Source organism: Arachis hypogaea, chromosome 2, assembly GCF_003086295.3.
Source record: "Arachis hypogaea cultivar Tifrunner chromosome 2, arahy.Tifrunner.gnm2.J5K5, whole genome shotgun sequence".
NCBI lineage: Eukaryota > Viridiplantae > Streptophyta > Magnoliopsida > Fabales > Fabaceae > Arachis > Arachis hypogaea.
In genome coordinates, this window is record NC_092037.1 from 78,213,732 (window position 1) to 78,236,964 (window position 23,233).

Here is a 23,233-nt window from a genome sequence, read left to right on the forward strand (position 1 = left end):
AAAATAGGTATATGATGACTTGTCATCAGTCTTGTTGCACCCTTGAGATGAATCTCTCCATCTTCCATGACTCGGAGGTGGAAGCTTTTGCCTTTCCTTTCTTTTTTCTAGAGGTTTCTCTGGCCTTAGATGCCATAAATGGTTATGGAAAAACAAAAAGCAATGCTTTTACCACACCAAACTTAGAAGGTTTGCTCGTCCTCGAGCAAAAGAAGAAAGAAGAGAGTAGAAGAAGAAGAAATAGAGGAGATGGAGGTGGCTTTGTGGTTCGGCCAAGGGGGAGAAGTAGTGTTTTGGTTGTGTGAAAATGAAGGAGTGAAGATGGGTTTATATAAGGGTGGAGAGAGGGGTAGGCTTCGGTCATCTGAGCGTGGGTTGGGAGGGAAAGTGGTTTGAATTTGAATGGTGAGGTAGGTGAGGAGAATAGTGGGATTTGATAGGTGAGGGGTTTTTTGGGGAAGAGGTGTTGAGGTGATTGGTGAATGGGTTAAGAAGAGAGAGAGTGGTGGGGTAGGTGGGGATCCTGTGGGGTCCACAGATCCTAAGGTGTCAAGGAAAATTCATCCCTGCACCAAGTGGCGAGCAAAAATGCTCCCTTATGCCAATTCTGGTGTTAAACGCTGGGCTGGTGCCCATTTCTGGCGTTTAACGCCAACTTCTTGCCCTTTCCTGGCGTTTAACTCCAGTCTGGTGCCCCTTTCTGGTGTTAAAACACCCAGAATGGTGCCAGACTGGGCGTTAAATGCCCATTTGCTGCCCTTACTGGTGTTTAAACGCTAGTAGGATTTTCCTCCAGGGCGTGCTATTTTTCTTTCTATTTTTCATTCTGTTTTTGCTTTTTCAGTTGATTTTGTGACTTCCCATGATCATCAACCTATAGAAAACATAAAATAACAAAAGAAAATAGATAAATATAACATTGGGTTGCCTCCCAACAAGTGCTTCTTTAATGTCATTAGCTTGACAGTGGGCTCTCATGGAGCCTCACAGATACTCAGAGCAATGTTGGAACCTCCCAACACCAAACTTAGAGTTTGACTGTGGGGGTTCAACACCAAACTTAGAAGTTGGTTGTGGCCTCCCAACACCAAACTTAGAGTTTGACTGTAGGGGCTCTGTTTGACTCTGTTTTTAGAGAAGCTCTTCATGCTTCATCTCCATGGTTACAGAGGGATATCCTTGAGCCTTAAACACAAAGGATTCTTTATTCACTTGAATGATCATTTCTCCTCTGTCAACATCAATCACAGCCTTTGCTGTGGCTAGGAAAGGTCTGCCAAGGATGATGGATTCATCCATGCACTTCCCAGTCTCTAGGACTATGAAATTAGCAGGGATGTAATGGTCTTCAACTTTTACCAGAACATCCTCTACAAGTCCATAAGCTTGTTTTCTTGAATTGTCTGCCATCTCTAGTGAGATTCTTGCAGCTTGTACCTCAAAGATCCCTAGCCTCTCCATTACAGAGAGAGGCATAAGGTTTATGCTTGACCCTAGGTCACACAGAGCCTTCTTGAAGGTCATGGTTCCTACTGTACAAGGTATTGAGAACTTTCCAGGGTCCTGTCTCTTTTGAGGTAACCTCTGCCGAGTCAAGTCATCCAGTTCTTCGGTGAGCAAAGGGGGTTCATCCTCCCAAGTCTCATTACCAAATAACTTGTCATTTACCTTCATGATTGCTCCAAGGTATTTAGCAACTTGCTCTTCAGTGACATCTTCATCCTCTTCAGAGGAAGAATACTCATCAGAGCTCATGAATGGCAGAAGTAAATCCAATGGAATCTCTATGGTCTCAGTGTGAGCCTCAAATTCCCATGGTTCCTCATTAGGGAACTCATTGGTGGCCAGTGGACATCCATTGAGGTCTTCCTCAGTGGCGCTCACTGCCTCTTTCTCCTCTCCAAGTTCGGCCATGTTGATGGCCTTACACTCTCCTTTTGGATTTTCTTCTGTATTGCTTGGAAGAGTACTAGGAGGGAGTTCAGTAATTTTCTTACTCAGCTGACTGATGAGCGGATAATTTGTATACTTTTTGGCATTGTTTTTAGTATGTTTTTGGTATGATATAGTTAGTTTTTAGTATATTTTTATTAGTTTTTAGTTAAAATTCTCTTTTCTGGACTTTACTATGAGTTTGTGTGTTTTTCTGTGATTTCAGGTATTTTCTGGCTGAAATTGAGGGACCTGAGCAAAAATCTGATTCAGAGACCAAAAAGGACTGCAGATGCTGTTGGATTCTGACCTCCCTGCACTCGAAGTGGATTTTCTGGAGCTACAGAAGCCCAATTGGCGCGCTCTCAACGGCGTTGGAAAGTAGACATCCTGGGCTTTCCAGCAATATATGATAGTCTATACTTTGCCCAAGATTTGATGGCCCAAACCGGCGTTCAAAGTCACCTCAAGAAATCCCAGCGTTAAACGCTGGAACTGGCACCCAAATGGGAGTTAAACGCCCAAACTGGCACTAAAGCTGGCGTTTAACTCCAAGAAGAGTCTCTACACGAAATTTGCTTCATTGTTCAGCCCAAGCACACACCAAGTGGGCCCGGAAGAGGATTTTTATGTCATTTACTCATTTCTGTACACCTTAGGCTACTAGTTTCTTATAAGTAGGACCTTTTACTATTGTAAGAAAGATCTTTTGATCACTTTAGATCTTAAGAGGACTTTGGTAGCTATCTTCATTTTTATGCTATCTTAGATCATTGGGAGGCTGGCCATTCGGCCATGCCTAGACCTTATGCTTATGTATTTTCAACGGTGGAGCTTCTACACACCATAGATTAAGGTGTGGAGCTCTGCTGTACCTCGAGTATTAATGCAATTACTATTGTTCTTCCATTCAATTCCGCTTGTTCTTGTTCCAAGATATCACTTGTTCTTCAACTTGATGAAGGTGATGATTGACGCCCATCACCATTCTCACTCATGAACAAAGTGACTGACAACCACTCTTGTTCTACAAGCATTTGAGGCTTGGTGAATATCTCTTGGATTCCTGATTGCACGATGCATGGTTGATCGCCTGACAACCGAGTGCTCGCCTGACAAACGAGCCAACCATTCCGTGAGATCAGAGTCTTCGTGGTATAGGCAGGACCTGATGGCGGCATTCAAGAGAATCCGGAAGGTCTAAACCTTGTCTGTGGTATTCTGAGTAGGATTCAATGATTGAATGACTGTGACGTGCTTCAAACCTGTAACCTACTGGGCGTTAGTGACAGATGCAAAAGAGTGATTCTATTCCGGTAGGGGAGGGAACCAAACCGGTGATTAGCCGCACTGTGACAGAGTGCATGAGCATTAGTTTTCACTGCGAGGATGGGAGGTAGCTGCTGACAACAGTGAAACCCTACACGAGCTTGCCATGGAAAAGAGTAAGAAGAATTGGATGAAGGCAGTAGGAAAGCAGAGAGACGGAAGGGAAGGCGTCTTCATACGCTTATCTGAAGTTCCTACCAATGAATTACATAAGTATCTCTATCTTTACCTTTGTGTTATTTTCGTTCATCACTATATCCATTTGAGTTTGCCTGACTAAGATTTACAAGATGACCATAGCTTGCTTCAATACTAACAATCTCCGTGGGATCGACCCTTACTCACGTAAGGTTTATTACTTGGACGACCCAGTGCACTTGCTGGTTAGTTGTGCGAAGTTGTGTAATGCCATGGTATTGAGCTACCAAGTTTTTGGAGCCATTACCGGGGATTATGAGAGTTGTGAAAAAGTAATGTTCACAATTTCGCGCACCAAGTTTTTGGCGCCGTTGCCGGGGATTGTTCAAGTTTTGAGCAAGCTTTTGGTAACATCAGTGCCAAGATCCGGCAGCAACATCAAGTTTTGGTGTTATTGCCCAGGATTGTTCAGGCTGGACAACTGACGGTTCATCTTGTTGCTTAGATTAGGTATTTATTTTTTCGAAATTCTTGAAGATGAGTTCTAGAGTTTTATGATGATTTGTTGAAATCTGGCTGGCTGAGAAGCCATGTCTAATCTCATTGGACCGAGGTTTCAACTTATCACCACAAGAGCTTGTTGATTTCTATCTATCTTGCTTTTGGAGCAGTGATCTGCTAAGGCTTGGCTGGCCTCTGGCCATGTCTAGTGTTTTGGACCGAAGCTTTCTTTGAAAGCTTGGCTGGCTGTGAAGCCATGTCTAATTCCTGGACCGGAGTCTTAGACTAACATTGCACTGGTTCCTGGAATTCTCATTAAGAATTTTGATATCTTTTTCCACTTAATTTTCGAAAAAAACACAAAAAAAATTTACAAAATTTTAAAATCCAAAAATATTTCTTGTTTGAGTCTAGTCCCATCATAAGTTTGGTGTCAATTGCATGCATTCATATGTCTTATTGATCTCCAAGATGTTCTTGATGATTTGCTTGATCTGATCTTTGAATTCTATTGACTTGAGTGTTTTGTGTGTCTCATATGCATTTTCGTTTTGTTAGTGTCAGTAGTATACAAACTGCTAAGTTTGGTGTCTTGCATGCATTGTTATTTGATTCTTGTTGCATTTTAGTTTGTCCTTATTATTAAAAATCCAAAAATATTTTTAATTTGTGTCTTTTCAAGTCAATAATACAAAGAATTGAAGATTCAGAACATACAGCAGAGGAATTGCATAGAAAAAGCTGGGCGTTCAAAACGCCCAGTGAAGAAGGACAGACTGGCGTTTAAACGCCAGCCAGGGTACCTGGTTGGGCGTTTAACGCCCAAAAGGGGTGCATTTTGGGCGTTAAACGCCATAATGGATACCATTCTGGGCGTTTAACGCCAGGATGGCTAAAGGGGGAAGATTTTGTTTTCAAATCAATTTTTTTTTCTAAGTTTTCAAAATCTCTTCCAAATCAAATCTTTTTCAAATCAATTTTTCAATCAAATCTTTTTCAAAATTAACTTCTTTCCTTTTTCAAAGAAACTTACTATCAATTAATGATTTGATTCAACATTTCAAGTATGTTGCCTTTTCTGTTGAGAAAGGTTTAATGTTTGAATCATATCTTTTCTTGTTAAGTCAAGTTTTTAATTTTCAAATCAAATCTTTTTAAAATGTTTTTCAAATCATATCTTCTCAATCACATCTTTTTAAAACCAATCATATCTTCTTAACCACATCTTTTTCAAAATAGTTTTCAATCAAATGTTTCTGATTTCTAATTTCAAAATCTTTTTCAAAAATCATTTGATTTCTTTTCCCTTTTCATTTTCGAAAATTAAGTAATGTTTTTCAAAAATATTTTTTAAATTTTCCACTTAATTTTCGAAAATGACTTCCCTCCTTCTCACATCCTTCTATTTATGGACTAACACTATCCCTTAATGCAAAATTCGAATTTCATCTCCTTTGTTAAGTTCGAATTTTCCACTTCTGTCTTCTACTCTTCTTTTCCTCTGACACTTCAAGGAATCTCTATACTATGACATAGAGGATTCCACATTTTCTTGTTCCCTTCTCTTTCTTATGAGCAGGAGCAAAGACAAATGCATTCTTGTTGAGGCTGATCCTGAACCTGAAAGGACCTTGAAGAGAAAGCTAAGAGAAGCCAAAGCACAACTTTCTTTAGAGCACTTGAACGAACTCTTCAAGGAAGAAGAACAAATGGCAGCCGAAAACAACAACAATGCCAACAATGCAAGGAAGGTGCTGGGTGACTTTACTGCACCTACTCCCGACTTCTATGGGAGAAGCATCTCTATCCCTGCCATTGGAGCAAACAACTTTGAGCTTAAGCCTCAATTAGTTTCTCTAATGCAACAGAATTGCAAGTTTCATGGACTTCCATTGGAAGATCCTCATCAGTTTTTAGCTGAGTTCTTGCAAATCTGTGACACAGTCAAGACTAATGGGGTTGACCCTGAGGTTTACAGACTGATGCTATTCCCTTTTGCTGTAAAAGACAGAGCTAGAACATGGTTGGATTCTCAACCTAAAGAAAGCCTGGACTCTTGGGAAAAGCTAGTCAATGCCTTCTTGGCAAAGTTCTTTCCACCTCAAAAATTGAGTAAGCTTAGAGTGGAAGTCCAAACCTTCAGACAGAAGGAAGGAGAATCCCTCTATGAAGCTTGGGAAAGATACAAACAATTGATCAGAAAGTGTCCCACTGATATGCTTTCTGAATTGAGCATCATAGGTATTTTCTATGATGGTCTCTCTGAACTGTCCAAGATGTCCTTGGATAGCTCTTCTGGAGGATCTCTTCATCTGAAGAAGACGCCTACTGAAGCTCAAGAACTGATTGAAATGGTTGCAAATAACCAATTCATGTACACTTCTGAAAGAAATCCTGTGAACAATGGGACTAGTCAGAAGAAAGGAGTTCTTGAGATTGACACTCTGAATGCCATATTGGCTCAGAATAAAATATTGACCCAACAAGTCAATATGATTTCTCAAAGTCTGTCTGGAATGCAAAATGCACCAAGCAGTACTAAGGAAGCTTCATCTGAGGAAGAAGCTTATGATCCTGAAAACCCTTCAATAGAAGAGGTGAATTACATGGGAGAACCCTATGGAAACACCTATAATCCTTCATGGAGGAATCATCCAAATCTTTCATGGAAGGATCAACAGAGACCCCAACAAGGTTTCAATAACAATAATGGTGGAAGAAACAGGTTTAGCAATAGCAAGCCTTTTCCATCATCTTCTCAGCAACAGACAGAGAGTTCCAAGCAGAATAATTCTGACTTGGCAACCATGGTCTCTGATCTAATCAAAACCACTCAAAGTTTTATGACTGAAACTAGATCTTCCATTAGGAATCTGGAAGGACAAGTGGGTCAACTGAGCAAGAAAATTACTGAACTTCCTCCAAGCACTCTCCCAAGCAATACTGAAGAAAATCCAAAAGGAGAGTGCAAGGCCATCAATATGGCCGAATTCTGGGAGGAAGGAGAGGCAGTGAACGCCACTGAGGAAGGCCTCACTGGACGCCCACTGACCTCCAATAAGTTCCTCAATGAGGAACCATGGGAATCTGAGGCTCAAGATGAGACCATAGAGATTCCATTGGACTTACTTCTGCCATTCATGAGCTCTGATGAGTATTCTTCTTCTGAAGAGGATGAGTATGTCACTGAAGAGCAAGTTGCTAAATACCTTGGAGCAATCATGAAGCTAAATGACAAGTTATTTGGAAATGAGACTTGGGAGGATGAACCCCCTTTGCTCACCAAAGAACTGGATAACTTGTCTAGGCAGCAATTACCTCAAAAGAGGCAGGACCCTGGGAAGTTTTCTATACCTTGTACCATAGGCACCATGACCTTCAAGAAGGCCTTGTGTGACTTAGGATCAAGCGTAAACCTCATGCCCCTCTCTGTAATGGAGAAATTAGGGATCTATGAGGTACAAGCTGCAAAAATCTCACTAGAGATGGCAGACAACTCAAGAAAACAAGCTTATGGACTTGTAGAGGATGTTTTGGTGAAGATTGAAGACCATTACATCCCTACTGATTTCATAGTCCTAGAGACTGGGAAATGCATGGATGAATCCATCATCCTTGGCAGACCCTTCCTAGCCACAGCAAAGGCTGTGATTGATGTTGATAGAGGAGAGTTGATCATTCAAGTGAATGAAGAATCCTTGGTGTTTAAGGCCCAAGGATATACCTCTGTCATCATGGAGAGGAAGCATGAAGGGCTTCTCTCAAAACAGAGCCAAACAGAGCCCCCACAACCAAACTCTAAGTTTGGTGTTGGGAGGCCACAACCAAACTCTAAGTTTGGTGTTGAACCCCCCACATTCAAACTCTAAGTTTGGTGTTGGGAGGTTCCAACACGGTTCTGAGCATTTCTGAAGCTCCATGAGAGTCCTCTGTCAAGCTAATGACAATAAAGAAGCGCTTGTTGGGAGGCAACCCAATGTTTCATAATTAATTATTTTCTTTTGTTATTTTATCTTTTTTGTAGGTTGATGATCATAAGAAGTCACAAAAACAATGAAAAAAGCAAAAACAGAATGAAAAACAGGAAGAAAAACAGCACACCCTGGAGGAAGATGCTGCTGGCGTTCAAACGCCAGTAAGCCTAGCAGTTGGGCGTTTAACGCCCAGTCTGGCACCATTCTGGGCGTTTAACGCCAGAAAGGGGCACCAGACTGGCGTTAAACGCCAGGAAAGGGCAAGAACCTGGCGTTAAACGCCAGGAATGGGCACCAGCCCGGCGTTTAACGCCAGAAATGGCTCAAAACGTGGATTTTGATGCCATTTGGTGCAAGGATGCCTTTTCCTTGACACCACAGGATCTGTGGACCCCACAGGACCCTACCATCACTCTCTCTCTTCTTCCCCCATTCACCAATCACCTCAACACCTCTTCCCCAAAAACCCCTCACCTATCAAATCCCATCTTTCTCTTCACCACTCACATCCATCCTTCATAAACCCCCACCAACCTCACCCTTCAAATTCAAACCACTTTCCCTCCCAAACCCACCCATCATGGCCGAACCCTTTACCCCCTCTCTCCTATATATACCCTTCTTCAACCCTTCATTTTCACACAACCTAAACACCACTTCTCCCCCTCTTTGGCCGAACACACCACCATCTCCCTCTTCCTCATTTCTTCTTCTTCTACTCTCTTCTTTCTTCTTTTGCTCGAGGACGAGCAAACATTTTAAGTTTGGTGTGGTAAAAGCGTTGCTTTTTCGTTTTTCCATAACCATTATGGCATCCAAGGCCGGAGAAACCTCTAAAAAGAGGAAAGGGAAGGCAAAAGCTTCCACCTCCGAGTCATGGGAGATGGATAGATTTCTCTCAAGGGTGCATCAAGACCACTTCTATGAAGTTGTAGCCTTGAAGAAGGTGATCCCCGAGGTCCCTTTTTCACTCAAAAAGGGTGAATATCCGGAGATCCGCCATGAGATCCGAAGAAGAGGTTGGGAAGTTCTTACGAACCCCATTCAACAAGTCGGAATCTTGATGGTTCAAGAGTTCTATGCCAATGCATGGATCACCAAGAACCATGACCAAAGTGTGAACCCGAATCCAAAGAATTATCTTACTATGGTTCGGGGGAAATACTTGGATTTTAGTCCGGAGAGTGTGAGGGTGGCGTTCAACTTGCCTATGATGCAAGGAGATGAACATCCTTACACTAGAAGGGTCAACTTTGATCAAAGGTTGGACCAAGTCCTCACAGTTATATGTGAAGAGGGCGCACAATGGAAGCAAGATTCAAGGGGAAAGCCGGTTCAATTGAGAAGGCATGACCTCAAGCCCGTGGCTAGAGGAGGGTTAGAGTTCATTCAACGCTCAATCATTCCCACTAGCAACCGGTCCGAAGTTACCATAGACCGGGCCATCATGATCCATAGCATCATGATTGGAGAAGAAGTAGAAGTTCATGAGGTTATAGCCCAAGAACTCTATAAAGTGGCGGACAAGACCTCCACCTTGGCAAGGTTAGCCTTTCCTCATCTCATTTGTCACCTCTGTTATTCAGTTGGCGTTGACATAGAGGGAGACATCCCCATTGATGAGGACAAGCCCATCACCAAGAAAAGGATGGAGTACACAAGAGATCCCACTCATCATGAAATCCCTGAAATTCCTCAAGGGATGAATTTTCCTCCACAAAACTATTGGGAGCAACTACACACCTCCCTAGGAGAGTTGAGTTCCAACATGGGACAACTAAGGGTGGAGCATCAAGAACACTCCATCATCCTTCATGAGATTAGAGAAGATCAAAGAATCATGAGGGAGGAGCAACAAAGACAAGGAAGAGACATTGAGGAGCTCAAGCACTCCATAGGATCTTCAAGAGCAAGAAAGAGCCGCCATCACTAAGGTGGACCCGTTCTTTGATTTCCTTGTTATTTGTTCTTCTGTTTTTCGAAAATTTATGCTTATGTTTATCCATGTTTGTGTCTTGTGATCATTAGTGTCTTAGTGTCTATGCCTTAAAGTTATGAATGTCCTATGAATCCATCACCTTTCTTGAATAAAAATGTGCTTAATTGAAAAAGGAAGAATTGCATGAATTTTGAATTTTATAATAGTTTAATTATTTTGATGTGGTGGTAATATTTTTGTTCTCTGAATGTATGCTTAAACAGTGCATATATATCTTGAATTTGTGGTTCATGAATGCTGGCTCTTGAAAGAATGATGAAAAAAGAGACATGTTACTGAGGATCTGAAAAATCATTAAAAATGATTCTTGAAGCAAGAAAAAGCTATTCAAAAAAAAATCGAAAAAAAAGAGAGAAAAACGAAAAAAAAATAGAAAGAAATAAAGAGTTGTGATCCAAGGCAAATAAGAGTGTGCTTAAGAACCCTGGACACCTCTAATTGGGGACTTTAGCAAAGCTGAGTCACAATCTGAAAAGGTTCACCCAATTATGTGTCTGTGGCATGTATGTATCCGGTGGTAATACTGGAAGACAGAGTGCTTTGGGCCACAGCCAAGACTCAATAAATAGCTATGTTCAAGAATCATCATACTTTACTAAGAGAATCATTAGCACTATCTGGACTCTGAGTTCCTAAAGAAGCCAACCATTCTGAATTTCAAAGGATAGAGTGAGATGCCAAAACTATTCAGAAGCAAAAAGTTAAAAGCCCCGCTCATCTAATTAATACTGATCTTCACAGATGTTTTTGGAATTCATTGCATATTCTCTTCTTTTTATCTTATTTGATTTTCAGTTGCTTGGGGACAAGCAACAATTTAAGTTTGGTGTTGTGATGAGCGGATAATTTGTATACTTTTTGGCATTGTTTTTAGTATGTTTTTGGTATGATATAGTTAGTTTTTAGTATATTTTTATTAGTTTTTAGTTAAAATTCTCTTTTCTGGACTTTACTATGAGTTTGTGTGTTTTTCTGTGATTTCAGGTATTTTCTGGCTGAAATTGAGGGACCTGAGCAAAAATCTGATTCAGAGACCAAAAAGGACTGCAGATGCTGTTGGATTCTGACCTCCCTGCACTCGAAGTGGATTTTCTGGAGCTACAGAAGCCCAATTGGCGCGCTCTCAACGGCGTTGGAAAGTAGACATCCTGGGCTTTCCAGCAATATATGATAGTCCATACTTTGCCCAAGATTTGATGGCCCAAACCGGCGTTCAAAGTCACCTCAAGAAATCCCAGCGTTAAACGCTGGAACTGGCACCCAAATGGGAGTTAAACGCCCAAACTGGCACTAAAGCTGGCGTTTAACTCCAAGAAGAGTCTCTACACGAAATTTGCTTCATTGCTCAGCCCAAGCACACACCAAGTGGGCCCGGAAGAGGATTTTTATGTCATTTACTCATTTCTGTACACCTTAGGCTACTAGTTTCTTATAAGTAGGACCTTTTACTATTGTAAGAGAGATCTTTTGATCACTTTAGATCTTAAGAGGACTTTGGTAGCTATCTTCATTTTTATGCTATCTTAGATCATTGGGAGGCTGGCCATTCGGCCATGCCTAGACCTTATGCTTATGTATTTTCAACGGTGGAGCTTCTACACACCATAGATTAAGGTGTGGAGCTCTGCTGTACCTCGAGTATTAATGCAATTACTATTGTTCTTCCATTCAATTCCGCTTGTTCTTGTTCCAAGATATCACTTGTTCTTCAACTTGATGAAGGTGATGATTGACGCCCATCACCATTCTCACTCATGAACAAAGTGACTGACAACCACTCTTGTTCTACAAGCATTTGAGGCTTGGTGAATATCTCTTGGATTCCTGATTGCACGATGCATGGTTGATCGCCTGACAACCGAGTGCTCGCCTGACAAACGAGCCAACCATTCCGTGAGATCAGAGTCTTCGTGGTATAGGCAGGACCTGATGGCGGCATTCAAGAGAATCCAGAAGGTCTAAACCTTGTCTGTGGTATTCTGAGTAGGATTCAATGATTGAATGACTGTGACGTGCTTCAAACCTGTAACCTACTGGGCGTTAGTGACAGACGCAAAAGAGTGATTCTATTCCGGTAGGGGAGGGAACCAAACCGGTGATTACCCGCACTGTGACAGAGTGCATGAGCATTAGTTTTCACTGCGAGGATGGGAGGTAGCTGCTGACAACAGTGAAACCCTACACGAGCTTGCCATGGAAAAGAGTAAGAAGAATTGGATGAAGGCAGTAGGAAAGCAGAGAGACGGAAGGGAAGGCGTCTTCATACGCTTATCTGAAGTTCCTACCAATGAATTACATAAGTATCTCTATCTTTACCTTTGTGTTATTTTCGTTCATCACTATATCCATTTGAGTTTGCCTGACTAAGATTTACAAGATGACCATAGCTTGCTTCAATACTAACAATCTCCGTGGGATCGACCCTTACTCACGTAAGGTTTATTACTTGGACGACCCAGTGCACTTGCTGGTTAGTTGTGCGAAGTTGTGTAATGCCATGGTATTGAGATACCAAGTTTTTGGAGCCATTACCGGGGATTATGAGAGTTGTGAAAAAGTAATGTTCACAATTTCGCGCACCACTGACCCACTTGTGCCTCCAAGTTTCTAATGGAGGACCTTGTTTCAGTTATGAAACTTTGAGTGGTTTTGATTAGATCAGAGACTATAGTTGCTAAGTCAGAGGAGTTCTGCTTAGAATTCTCTGTCTGTTGCTGAGAAGATGATGAAAAAGGCTTGCCATTGCTAAACCTATTTCTTCCACCATTATTGTTGTTGAAACCTTGTTGAGGTCTCTGTTGATCCTTCCATGAGAGATTTGGATGATTTCTCCATGAAGGATTATAGGTGTTTCCATAGTGTTCTCCCATGTAATTCACCTCTTCCATTGAAGGGTTCTCAGGATCATAAGCTTCTTCTTCAGATGAAGCATCCTTAGTACTACCTGGTGCAGCTTGCATTCCAGACAGACTTTGAGAAATCATATTGACTTGCTGAATCAATATTTTATTCTGAGCCAGTATGGCATTCAGAGTATCAATCTCAAGAACTCCTTTCTTCTGATTCGTCCATTGTTCACAAGATTCCTTTCAGAAGTGTACATGAATTGGTTATTTGCAACCATTTCAATGAGTTCTTGAGCTTCTGTAGGCATCTTCTTCAGATGAAGAGATCCTCCAGCAGAGCTGTCTAATGACATCTTGGACAGTTCAGATAGACCATCATAGAAGATACCTATGATGTTCCATTCAGAAAGCATGTCAAACGGACACTTTCTGATCAATTGTTTGTATCTTTCCCAAGCTTCATAGAGGGATTCACCTTCTTTCTGTCTGAAGGTTTGGACTTCCACTCTAAGCTTACTCAATTTTTGAGGTGGAAAGAACTTTGCCAAGAAGGCATTGACTAGCTTTTCCCAAGAGTTTAGGCTTTCTTTAGGTTGTGAGTCCAACCTTATTCGAGCTCTGTCTCTTACAGCAAAAGGGAATAGCATAAGTCTTTAGACCTCAGGGTCAACCCCATTGGTCTTGACAGTGTCACAGATTTGCAAGAATTCAGCTAAAAACTGATGAGGATCTTCTAATGGAAGTCCATGGAACTTGCAATTCTGTTGCATTAGAGAAACTAATTGAGGCTTAAGCTCAAAGTTGTTTGCTCCAATGGCAGGGATAGAGATGCTTCTCCCATAAAAGTCAGGAGTAGGTGCAGTAAAGTCACCCAGCACCTTCCTTGCATTGTTGGCATTGTTGTTGTTTTTGGCTGCCATGTCTTCTTCTTTGGAGAATTCTATTAGGTCCTCTACAGAGAGTTGTGCTTTAGCTTCTCTTAGCTTTCGCTTCAAGGTCCTTTCGGGTTCAGGGTTAGTCTCAACAAGAATGCTTTTGTCTTTACTCCTGCTCATATAAAAGAGAAGAGAACAAGAAAATATGGAATCCTCTATGTCACAGTATAGAGATTCCTTGAGGTGTCAGAGGAATAGAAGGAGGAGGTAGAAGAATTAGGATGTGAGAAGAGGGGAAGAAATTTTGAAAATAAATTAAAAAGATTTTAAAAACATTTTGAACATTGATTGATGATTTTCGAAAACTAAGATCGAGAAAGAAGTAAAGTGATTTTTGAAAAAGATTTTGAAATTAGAAATCAAAAAGATATGATTGAAAAGATATAGTTTTAAAAAGATATGATTGAGAAGATATGATTTGTAAAAACAATTTAAAAAGATTTGATTTTTAAAATCAATGACTTGGCTAACAAGAAAAGATATGATTCAAACATTAAACCTTTCTCAACAGAAAAGGCAACATACTTGAAATGTTGAATCAAATCGTTAATTGTTAGCAAGTATTTTTGAAAATGGAAAGAAATTGATTTTGCAAATATATGATTGAAAAAATATGATTTGAAAAAGATTTGATTTTGAAAAATTATGGAAACTTGAAAAAAAATTTGAATTAAAAACATAATCTTCCCTCTTGTGCCATCCTGGCGTTAAACGCCCAGAATGGTATACATTCTCGCATTTAACGCCCAAATTGCTACCCTTTTGGGCGTTAAACGCCCAAATTGCTACCCTTTTGGGCGTTAAACGCCCAGCCAGGCACCCTGGCTGGCGTTTAAATGCCATTTTTCCTTCTTCACTGGGCGTTTTGAACGCCCAGCTTTTTCTTTGTAATTCCTCTGCTGTATGTTCTGAATCTTCAATTCTCTGTATTATTGACTTGAAAAGACACAAATTAAAATTTTTTTTGGATTTTTAATGATGAGGAAAAATCAAAATGCAACTAAAATCAAATAAACAATGCATGCAAGACACCAAACTTAGAAGTTTGTATACTACTGACACTAACAAACTGAGAATGCATATGAGAAACAACAAAACACACAAAACAAGAGAATTTAAAGATCAGAGCAAGTAAATCATCAAGAACAACTTGAAGATCACTGAAGACACATGATAAATGCAAGAAGAACAAAAACATGCAATTGACACCAAACTTAAAATGAGACACTAGACTCAAACAAGAAATATTTTTGGTTTTTATAATTTTGTAATTTTTTTGGTTTTTTCGAAAATTATGTGGAAAAATAAAATAAAGAGATTCAAAATTTTTAATAAGAATTCCAGGAATCATGCAATGTTAGTCTAAAGGAATTAGACATGGCTAGCCAAGCTTCAGCAGGACATTGCATTCAAGAGCTAAATTGATGAAGATCAATCAGCTTTGGTGATGATAAGAACATCACCATGAAACACTAGAATTCATTCTTAAAAATTCTGAAAAATACCTAATCTAAGCAACAAGATGAATCGTCAGTTGTCCAAACTCAAACAATTCCCCGGCAACGGCACCAAAAACTTGGTGCACGATATTGTGATTATCAATGGCGCCATCAACATGGTACGCTCAATTGCAATCTCAACTCTTTATCACAACTTCGCACAACTAACCAGCAAGTGCAGTGGGTCGTCCAAGTAATAAACCTTACGCGAGTAAGGGTCGATCCACGGAGATTGTTGGTATGAAGCAAGCTATGGTCATCTTGTAAATCTCAGTCAGGCAGACTCAAATGGTTATGGAGAATAACATAAAACGTAAAATAAAGATATACTTATGTAATTCATTGGTGAGAATTTCAGATAAGCGTATGGAGATACTATGTCCCTTCCGTCTCTCTGCTTTCCTACTGTCTTCATCCAATCCTTCTTATTCCTTTCCATGGCAAGCTGTATGTAGGGTTTCACCATTGTCAGTGGCTACCTCCCATCCTATCAGTGAAAATGTACCACGAAGATTCCGATTAAGAAATCCAAGAGATAAACATTCAAGCCTTGTTTGCGTGTAGAACGGAAGTGGTTGTCAAGCATGCGTTCATAAGTGAGAATGATGATGAGCGTCACATAATCATCACATTCACCAAGTTCTTGGGTGCAAATGAATATCTTAGAACAAGAATAAGCTGAATTGAATAGAAGAACAATAGTAATTGCATTAATACTCGAGGTACAGCAGAGCTCCACACCTTAATCTATGGTGTGTAGAAACTCCACTGTTGAAAATACATAAGAACAAGGTCTAGGCATGGCCGAATGGCCAGCCTCCCAAAGAGAGTTCAATCATAAAAACATGATCAAAAGATCTAAGATTGAAAGATGAAAATAAAATAGCAAAAGGTGCTACTTATAGAGAACTAGTAGCTAGGGTTTACAGAAATGAGTAAATGACATAAAAATCCACTTCCGGGCCCACTTGGTGTGTGCTTGGGCTGAGCATTGAAGAATTTTCGTGTAGAGACTCTTCTTGGAGTTAAACGCCAGCTTTTGTGCCAGTTTGGGCGTTTAACCACCATTCTTGTGCCAGTTCTGGCGTTTTACGCCAGAATTCTTGAGCTGACTTGGAACGCCTGTTTGGGCCATCAAATCTCGGGCAAAGTATGAGCTATTATACATTGCTGGAAAGCCCAGGATGTCTACTTTCCAACAAAATTAAGAACGCACTAATTGGGTTTCTGTAGCTCCAGAAAGTCTACGTCGAGTGTAGGGAGGTCAAAATCCAACAGCATCTGCAGTCCTTTTCAGCCTTTAAATCAGATTTTTGCTCAGGTCCCTCAATTTCAGCCAGAAAATATCTGAAATCACAGAAAAACACACAAACTCATAGTAAAGTCCAGAAAAGTGAATTTTCACTAAAAACTAATAAAAATATAATAAAAACTAACTAAAACATACTAAAAACATACTAAAAATAATGCCAAAAAGCGTATAAATTATCCGCTCATCAGTGATACTTTGATTGGTTGTTTTGATTATTTGTTGGTGAAGAAAAGAAGAAAAGAAGGAAGCGTGGCATAAGAAGTGTGGCCAAAGGAAGAAAATAGTGTGGCAAAACTAAGAAGAAGTGTGGCGCAACTTTGAAGAAGGAAGCCACACTGCTCTCCACAAGAGCACATTGCTCTCCAAGGGAGCACAACAATGAAACAAGCATGCAAGGCTTCACTGCCCTGCCCCCCTTGAGAGCGGAGTACAATTCTAGGCCAAGAAACAAGGGAAGGAAAAATTCTGCCCTGCCCTCCTCAAGAGCAATATCGGGCTGTCACCAAAATAAATCAAAGGAAATTGTTCTCCAAGTGCCACCCATGGGTTTCGAACCCAAGCTCAATAGGGAAGGAAGTAGTGCTCAAATGAAAGAAAAATAAGCCAAAATTGGCTTGTTTTCAACCTCCAAGGATCGAACACATGACTTTTAGGAAGCCAAGCCTTAGGCGTGAATCATGTGCTAAGAAGAAAAAGCTCAGCATGCCTTCAGCTAGGTTTCGAACTTGGGACCTCACCCAAGAACAAGGAAAGCTTTGCGCTGCCCACAAAGAGGGCAGAGCAGCATTCCTTGGTGCATGGCGCGCATGATTGACACGGCCAGGAGCTTGGGCGCACAGATTGGACGCGGGCAGGGAAGCAAGGCACGCACCATGACACTGCTGCCCCGCTCTCCACAAGGGCAGGGCAATCCCTTGGTGCCCCTCCCACACTTGGCGCGCTAATTGGATCCCCATGCAAGGCATCCCTGCTATGCTCTCCACAAGAGCAGAGCAACCTCCTGGGAGCAAGATGGGCTGAATTTCACTCAACAATCCAATTTAATTCAATTCTTCACCCATCTTTCAAGCCCACTCAAAATTCTTAGATCCAAAATAGAAAGTGTATAAATAGGTGTTAGTTAGAATTAGAAGGGAGTTTACTTTCATTTTTGAATTTTCATCCTTAGTCAACTTGAGAGCTCAATTTCCATTTTCTGTTTTCTACAATAGCTCAAGAATTAGAGGAGAGAATTCACTTCTTCTTCCTCTGATCTTTTTGTTTTCTTTACTGAGTTTTATTTGAGTCTTGAGTGTGAAAATTGAGGAACTTCTATCTCAATCTCCATTTAAGATCTCTTTGATTTTTCTTCTGCATGATTGAGTTAAATTTCATTTCCTTCACTACTTCAATCTTCAATTTCTCTTTAATTACTTTGTGAACTTGGATCTAGGAAGGCAATTGAGATCTAGACTCTGCTATCTAGTCTCTGGAGTCCTGAGATCTAATTTACTTTTTGCTTCTTCTGCTGAACCATTGCTGCAATTACATTTTCACTTTCTGTCTGAGTTCTAGTTAATTTCAGTTCATCTCCTGCTTTGTTAATTGCTGCAATTTAATTTTCCTTGCTTAAATTCTGAATTCCCAGTCTTAAAATCCCTTTTCAATTCAAGCAATTTATGTTTCTTGCACTTTAAGTTACTGCAATTTACATTTCTTGCACTTTAAGTTTCAGTCATTTAATTTCTTGTCCTTTAAGATTCAGCACCTTTACTTTCAATTCTCTTTAATTTCTGCAATTCATCCCTCTCCCTTTACATTTCCTGCTATTTACTTACTGTCGGATACAAAATCACTCAAATCAATCTTTGATTCTCTTGACTAAATCAACCATTAAACTAAAATTGCTCAATCCTTCAATCCCTGTGGGATCGACCTCACTCCCGTGAGTTTTATTACTTGATACGACCCGGTACACTTTCCGATGAGTTTTGTGTTGGATCGTTTTCCACACATCACCCGACAAGTCCAAAAACCTTAGACTATCCCTCGACGTGTATCCTCAAGAGTCTATGCATAGCTTTTTCTCAAATAATCAATATTGCTCAATGGGGGTTAACATTCCCGGGAATTTATAAGTGTCGGTCACCCTTACATCGTAGGGTCAATAGAGTATCGAGTTTTTAACCTGGCACACGTGATGGCAAGCCATGGTACTTTATCCAGGAAATCTCGTATCTCATATCATTTAATCATTCAAGCCAAGTTTCATACATAATCATTCGTTTGAGTAATCCAGCCAAGTATCATATATGATCATCCGTAACATTTCATAATCTTTTCATCACTTTTCAGCTTTACTTCATCTCAGAGTTATCCCCCCTTCCTAGCTTCATTTGATTATCAGGTTTAATACTACTGTTTATGGCTAAAGGAATGAAAATAGAGGTTTAGAAGTTTGAAATACAGTTTAAAATGCAGAAAACCATGTTTGCTGAAAGAGGTACCATGCGTACGCGTGGCTCACGCGTGCGCATGGGAGTGTGAAACTGCAGCTCGCGCGCGCGTCATTTTGTCATGCGTATGCATGGAGGAAAACTTCATGTCACGCATGCGTTGGGTCACGCGTACGCATGGGACCAGTCGAGTACGCATCGCCAAAGATCCATGCCACGCGTACGCATGGACCATGACCATGCGTACATGTGGGTGTACATTCTCTTTAAAAAAATACATTCAGTAGCAGAGCTGCAGAATTATAGAAGGCCTCCTACATAGTTAAATATAAGTTACAAATTCCACACCAAAAATTCCAACGAGCATAACTCATTCATTTTAAATCAATTTTCTTCCATTCTTCAAACGGCCTAAACTTCACGAATATAATTTTCATTTAAAAAAGGTTGGAATCAATTTGGGATTTCAGAAGCAAAGTTATAGCCCGTCGAAGTTCAGTCCAAAATCAACTTTTGCAAAATTCTTCTAAACTCATTTTCATCCAAGATTTTAATTCCATGCATTACTAAACCTATCAATACCAACACAATGCACCAACAATAATACTCAAATAAACTCTACATTAACTCACCAACCACAATTCAATAATATTACACAATTTCAAGTTCATCATGCTTCCTTCAATACACTTGTAATTATATGATCCATAATTTCAAATCACCAACACAATCTCCAGCACACAATCAAATCACCAAATCACACCAAACATGTTCATCAACAAAATTACTAAACATTAATTACAGAACTGCATTCCAACTTATCCTATGGTCATCTAGCCTAAGTTTTCATAGAACATTATATATTAAATGCAAGAAACCTAAACCATACCTTGGCCGATTCCCACGTAATGATCAAGGCAATTTAATTAAAACCAATCACAGTCCCAAAACCTCAACTAAATATCTTTCTCCAAGTTCTGGTATTCACAATTTCAAGCTCCAATTATTTATTCACAACCTAATACACATTTGACGAATCCATATTTGATGATGAATTTTTGTTAGAATTCAATGGATTTCATCATATAAACTTGCACTTATTCCCTTTAATAGCATGTTTTTGAATCTCCCTCCGAAATTGTGCTTAATTATGAAAATATGCTCTTCTGTGCTTACTTTGATCTATTTTTATTCCATTTGCCTTCCATTTGATGCCTTGATGTGTTTGTGAGTGATTTCAGGTGAATAAGGTAGGAATAGGATGGAGAAAATAGAAGAAGAGCATGCAAAGTGGAGGAAACATGAAGAATCAAAGGAGATGAGCTCAGAGACCTGTGCGTGTGCACAGCCTCTTGTGCATTCGCACAGAAGCCCAAGCAGAGCACGTGGATCATTTTGAGCGCGTCACGCGTCCCGTCAAGCATCGCCTAGTGTGCGCACGCACAACTACTTGTGCGTACGCACAGGTTGAGGATTTCGCAAAGTGTGCGGATGCACACGTCTGTGCGTCCGCATAGGTGTCCGTGTATGACCTTATTAGAAAAGCACGTGACTCGCAATTTCAAGGCTTTGGAGGCCCATTTCTGAAGAATTTTTGCTCATATTGGATGGGAAATGAAGGATACAACATAGCATAGCATTAGTATAGTTTTAGGAGTAGAATAGAATGTTTTTAGTTTTAGTTTTCTCTAAGTTTTCTTATCTTCTCCATTAGGGTTTCATTAGGGTTTTACATTCCAAGTGTTATTTCCAATTTTGATCATTGGGTTTTGCTAATCTCATTGTAAGTATTCTCTTGTTATTACTCTTTATAGTTACATTGTTATTACTCTTTCTTAAAATTCAAGTTATATTTTCAATTTTGCTTCTCTCTTGCAATTTCACCTTTTTGTTGATGAATTTAATGTTTGATGTTCTATGCTTTCTTATGCTATTCTTGTTGATTGAGATCAATTTTTGATTTTGGTTTCAAGTCATTTCTCATTTTCCTCATGTTTAAGCTTTTTGCCCACCAAGTGTTTGACAAAATGTCAAACATGGTTTTAGGCTAAATTTTTGTCTCTTGGCTTGGGTAAAGTGAGCAATTGGGTTCCTAGAGTTGGAATGTCCAACATTTAGTGTCAATCTTTGGATTGTTAATTGTTCTTGTTCCCACTAACGTTAAGTTGTTGCTAAGGCAATTAGCAAGCAATTTAGGATTTGTGGATTAAGAACACTTATGCTCATTTAACTTACATTCTGATGTGAGGGTTGATCAAGTGAGATTAATCCAACATAATTGGCATAGTTGTGGTTTCAACAAGGAAAGGATCCTTAGCTCACTCTAAGCCAAGATCCCTTTTTATGCTTTCAATTTTCCATACATTGCTATGTTAATTTCTTTTATACTTGTTTATATTACATAGTCAGTTCTTTAATTTCTTCATTAGTTCAATCATTACAATTTTGCATGTTCTTTTATTGCTTTATATGTTCATTTCTTCGTTAACAATCCCTTGATCACTACAACCGGAATTTGCGCACTCATTGCCTCTTAAGTGATTCCTTGGGAGACGACCCGGGAGCTAAATATTCTCAGTTTATATTGGTTTTGAGTTGTGACACATCTTGTGAATTTTCAAATTTGATCAGCGACCGATTATAGGATTTGGGTCTATACTTGCAACGTTAATCCTATTTTAGTGTGAAAATCAAAACTTATGCTTTTGGCCGTCGTCAAATTTTTGGCGCCGTTACTGGGATTTCACTTTAAGTGCAATGAGTTCCATGATGTTTGGTTGTGTAAATATGCGAATAGTGTGAATAGTTAATTTTTGGTTTGCTACTTGGCATTGATTGTAATTACTACTTTCCCTCCTTAGTTAGTTTTGGTAGTTATAGAGTGTTAAGTTAGTTCTTGCTTACTTGCCTACTTTTGTTTTGCCTTTCATAATTGCATGCTTTCATTGCCTCTTCAGTTGAATGACACGGTTGCTTCCAGACCCGAGCTTGGCCACGTTTGACCCAGAAATTGAAAGAAATTTAACTCGTATAAGACAAGCTCGGTGCTGGCTAGCTTTTGTGAATAGTAAAGCGGGCTCCCTTGAGGACCATTCCCATTCACTATCACCACCTATCCATGACTATCATTCTCCAATCAACGAGGAGACTTTATATTCATCTGTGGAGAGTTTTGAACTGTCTTTGAGTGACTCAGGTGACACTGTCATGGCGGACCCACCTCAAAGGATTACCTTGAAGGAGGCCGGAGCTTCTGATCTTGCCTTGCACCCACTTCAGATTCTATATCCGGCCTTGGATCCGAATTTTGAACTTAAGTCTGGCACAATCAACTTGCTCCCCAAGTACAATGGATTGCCTGGGGAAGATCCTCTGAAGCATCTTAAGGATTTCCAAGTTGCATGTGCAACTGCAAGAAGACATGGAGTGGATGAAGCCGCGGTGTTGGTCTTCGCTTTTTCTTTCTCCTTGGAAGGAAAAGCAAAGGAGTGGTTTTATACTCAGCCGGGTGAAGTTAGATCCAATTGGGACTTGTTGTGAAAAAGAATTTTTGGAGAAGTTCTACCTTCCCCAGAAGACAGACAAGCTGAGAAGAGAGATTTCTTGCATTGTGCAACGGGATGGGGAGACTTTGTATGAATATTGGGAGAGATTTAAGAAGTTTCTAGAAGCTTGCCCACACCACCGGATAGATGAGTTGGTTTTGATCAGTTATATCTGTCAAAGAATACACCACCAAGATAAGCTTCTCTTGGATTCCGTGAGTGGAGGATCATTGACCAAAAACAAGACCACAGCAGAAGCATGGGAAGTTATATTGGACCTAGCAGATTCTACTTAACACTCTTGGGCTAAGAGTCCACAACCGAAAGCTGTGAGCGAGGTTTCTCCCATCGAAGATGCTATTTTGACTAAGACCCTTAGTGAGATGACAATTTTGTTGAGGCAAATCACCCAAGGGCAACAAATCCCTCAAGCTTTGATAAATGCCCCACCTCAACCTCCTAGGACCGAAGGACCATCAAGGATATGTGGTGTTTGCTCTTGTACTACTCATTACACCGATGAGTGCCCTCAAATCCAAGAGGACACTACATTAGCAGTTGCTAACCCCTATCCACAAAGACCCAATTACACCCAAGGACCCTACCCACATATAGGTAATCAAGGCCAAGGGTGGAGGGATAACTCAAACCAAAGGTGGAACCAAGCTTCCCAAGCTCAACCCAATTAAAATGCTCAAGTTTACTACCATCAACACCCCCAAGGCCAACCGCAATACCAACAACCATACCAACAACCCCCACAACCTCCATCTCAAGTGAAGTATCAA

General features: G+C 40.2%; 2 non-coding genes across 2 annotated transcripts; both read right to left on the bottom strand.

The window, feature by feature from the left end:
* Positions 1-6,014: 6,014 nt before the first annotated feature.
* Positions 6,015-6,122, bottom strand: LOC112764822 (small nucleolar RNA R71). Its single transcript, XR_003183362.1, has one exon. It is a non-coding gene; the product is annotated as a small nucleolar RNA R71 (small nucleolar RNA).
* A 16,361-nt stretch (positions 6,123-22,483) lies between these two features.
* On the bottom strand, positions 22,484-22,590 carry LOC112764472 (small nucleolar RNA R71). The gene has a single exon (XR_003183210.1). It is a non-coding gene; the product is annotated as a small nucleolar RNA R71 (small nucleolar RNA).
* Positions 22,591-23,233: the final 643 nt, after the last annotated feature.